The sequence below is a fragment of the Cajanus cajan genome, chromosome 9 (genome assembly GCF_000230855.2).
Source record: "Cajanus cajan strain Asha chromosome 9, NIPB_CcT2T_4, whole genome shotgun sequence".
NCBI lineage: Eukaryota > Viridiplantae > Streptophyta > Magnoliopsida > Fabales > Fabaceae > Cajanus > Cajanus cajan.
This window is the reverse complement of record NC_138525.1, coordinates 11,102,411-11,106,720: the sequence shown is the minus strand read 5'-3', so window position 1 is coordinate 11,106,720 and position 4,310 is coordinate 11,102,411.

The following is a 4,310-nucleotide window of genomic DNA, read 5'->3' as shown; positions in this document are numbered from 1 at the left end:
ATTTGTACAGAGTTTGAATCCTGACCTTAGGTATAGAATACACTATATTAGGAGGGTAATAATCACCTTGTGTGCACACACGATCCCCAATGGAGATTAGTTATTGCTTATGGTGGTAGATACTTCTTACCATTATTATGTTTATAAAAAAAATCATATTCTGAGTTACCAATTAAATTTTTATCAATTTGGGTTTTGTTTTGTGTGTGTAGCATATATAAGATATCATTATATACAACATTAAATATAATAATTTTCATCAATAGTATGCAAGATTATGTGATGGAAACTCTGTTGATGATAAAAGTAAAATTCGATAACCCCTTTCACTACATAAGTAGAATGCAGCTCTACTGTTAGTTGTTGTTCACAACTAATATAGGTGAAGTATCATCAATTAGAAGACTATTCTAGTCTTAAACACCATACACCTGTATTTTATGATAACATTAGTATTATTAATCTTTCTAAAAATCCCATATAACATTTTAAAGTAAAGCACATTCAGATAAGATATAATTTCTTTCAAGATTATGTACAAAAATGAGTTTTTGATATAAGGTTTATTGATACTAATTATCAATGGATTGATATCTTTACAAAAAAACTTTAGCTAAAGAATATTTTAGATCCATCAGGGAGTATCTTAACTTGAACCGTAAAATAGACTAAGGATAGTATATGCATCATCTTTGTATGTAATGTCTATCATTTCATTAACTTGTCACAAATATTATATTATTATATTCACACTAATGTATCATCTTCCTCTTACAAGGTATCTTATACATTTAATGATTTTGATGATTACTAAAGTGGTTTTGAATAAACGCCGGTAAAATAGTGGGATAGCCAGAGATATTATCAAATAAGCAATAATGATCAATTTTTTTCTCTTTCCAAGTCCTTTCACCTTATCAACCACATACATGAAAACATGTTTTTCCTCTCATTTCAAAACACTTAACCATTTTAGATACCTTCTATTGCACTCTTAACTCAACTATCTCTCACATTCTCAAAAACTCTAATCTTTCTCAAAAACTCTCATCTACCTACACTTAGAAATGACACCCAAATTTGCTTCTCTTAGAACCAAGTTCCTTAAGTATTAAATCATATCCTATTCTCTTAAATCTTAGTTGTTGTTTGAAATCAATTAAAAATAATAATTTAAGAAATTCATAAAAAGAAACTAATTATCCAAATTCTGATCCAATTATTCAAAATCCAAGTGAAGCTTGATGTCTAACTCAACAAAATATTGCCTATCTTACTCAAAAGTAGGGTGTGATTTACTAAAGAAACCATTATTATTAATAGTAGAAAAATGGCATTTTCATTTCAAATTTAGTTAATGTTTAACATATTTGCAAAATAATAATATTGGCTTATTGAAAAAATTACCAATTAAGCCATATGCTATTAGATCCCATAGCAACAGATGATTGTTGATCCCACCAGGCACTAATCGACAATTTTTTCTTGACAAGGCAGATGCTAATACTTGAGCATTTCTCTTCACTTGCTAAATGTATGCTTTGTACTCTAGAGTTGCAACTTGTTTTAAAGCAATGGCAAGAGCAACAATATGTTTATTGCTAGGTCTCCTTATAATAATGGATATAAAAGCAAATGTAATTCCATTATTTTCTTGTATATAACAGATAAATTATATACATTCCCATCACTTTTATAAACTAAAAAATTTTTGGTGAAGGAAAAAAAACAAAAGAAAATCCACATCAAAGTACTTTAACATTTAACTGCTAGAAATAAACCTAACCCTCAACCCCTCGATAAAAATGAAAATAAAGAAGTACTTTAATATTCAACCCTTTACACATTGGCTTATTCTAGTCAAAGTTTAAGTTGAGGAAAAGAATTTCAAGATGTTCTTCAACTATTCTTCATAGCTGCCAAATCCGTATCAAGATTCAAGATAGCTATGATATAATTTCAGCAACAGGTAAAAAAAATGTACAAAATATATTTACAAAATTCATCCTAACTTAAGTTCTTTCCAGCTTAAAGATGATAAAACAAAACCAAATTGGTAAAAAAAAAATACATGTGTGCAACTGGAATGCTTCTTTAGTTATGGGCATGGAGGTAGGCTTTCAATTCCTAGAAATAAACTCAAGCAACATGACTGATATTTTTCTGAAATGTCTCACCACCCTCATCTCTCACTCTATAATTAATTTCTTGTCAACTCTACACTTTGTCACTCTTTTCCAAATTGGTAACTAACTCTCTTCATCTTCATACACGTCCCTTCTTTCTTCCTAGAATATATTCTCCAAACATTAAGCACATGACTCATTAGATTTAACAATGGCCCATTTCCATAATTTCTTTAGAAGATAATTTTTGATTTGGGTATAATTAAGTTCTCCCTCTCCCCATTTATTTTCATGTTTTGCAGTAAGCACCAAAGAAGATCACTAATCATGGAACCTTCAACACAAATAAGACAACCAAGATCCTCGTAGTAGTCTTAAATCAAGAATAAGAATTGGGAAATGAAAGTGGGAGAGGTCAATGACTTCTAAAGCAAGTCAATCAAGGACAATGAAAACATTTATTCAGTAATTGTACAATGCAATTCAAAGGTTTCATTTTTCCAGGAACAAATAAAAAAGAAAACATAATGTAGACTTGCATATTAGTATTACTACTCAAACCAAGATATAACATGTTACCCATGTTAACCAAAATTGACATATAACCCAACCAATTTTCTTACATGACTATTATTAATCCATTTTTAGAAAGGATTTTTCTTAAAAAGGAAATTATTCTAAATATGTGGCCACTAGCAATATGTCAAACATAGCCATATTCAAATTAGCATGACCTTCATATCCTATTATAACTTAGAGTACAAGGATCAACATGATATAGAATGGAAACACAAGCATCCAAATCAATGCATTCATAAAAATTGATACCAACGTTGCTACTCGCTACCCGCTAATTAAAACAACAGCCAATACTTAATACTTTTTTTTACATGACCATGAATATTAGATCAATGATAATTTTATGACACTTTTAATTTTGAACACATAATTAAGAAAACACAATTGAAAGCATATTCTTTTTCAGCAAATAAAAATCCTCCAAAAGTATAAGAATGAAATGGTGAAATTCAAGAAGAAAGAGGAGCTTGGGATATAATGCTCGACAAGAAGCACACCAAGTTCCATAAAATTCAATAATAACTAGTTTATCCTCAACTTGACTCAAAGCAATAAAAAAATCTTAAGTAGAGTGAATGTCAATCATATTTGGTGCATTCTTAAGTAGAGTTCCTTTTGCACGATTTTTCAAAATAATTAACTTACTCACTTGTAAATTCTTGATCATTAAAAACCAAAGGATAATTCCAATTGTAAGCAACAAATAGCAATAACACCATCCATTATGCTTTACCCATGCCCATATATAAAATTATAATCAATATCAAAAAGGTTTGGGTAGTTACAGTCTCAATAAATAGCACTCAATTGCTTGTGCAAACAATTATTGAATCAAAATAATACTAACCAACTTAAACATCCACTCACCCAAATAGACCTTGTTCCCACAATCCATGCACACAAAAAAGAAGCAAAAACATAATGGAGTGAGTCCAAAAACAACTCATGATAGTAACATTATTGTGTGCATGTTTTAAATTATGATAGTTACCAAAAGTATAGGCAAATACAACTACATCTTACAGTTATATCAACAAAGTGCATCTTCCCCACAAAACTAACATCCACTTCAACTGATGGAAACTTGAGTAGAAATCGGATTGTGGTTGATTCCTCTTCAAGTTTCTCCCTAGACCTTTGGCTCCTTGATTCTCCTTAAGCTTTTTTGAAGCTTCTAATGGAGGTAGAAGCTCCAAGGTTCACCTTAGAAGGTGAAACTCTCAAGTGGCGCCACTCCTTGGAGGAAGATTAGCCACTTCAAAACTCACCACACTCTTGTATATGAAGAGGATAAGAGAATTAGATTGAAATCAAAGAAGTTTAAGACTTTTGGAAGAGAGAAAATTCAGAGGAAATTTTGGAATTCTCTCATATAATGCATCAAAAGTGTCTACAAAGTGAAGGAAAAGACTTCAAGTTAACTGGTCTAGTAACTTGGAAGCTTGTGGAACAAGCTTCTAACTTAGAAGCTTGGGGAGCAAGCAAATCTAGAAGCTTGTAGCACAAGCTATCCAAGAGTGTGGGAGAAGCTAGAAGAGATAGGCGGCTCATCTTGTTTTTCTTCACTTAATCTAATTCAAAAATGTTGGAATTGGTTTAGTTAGG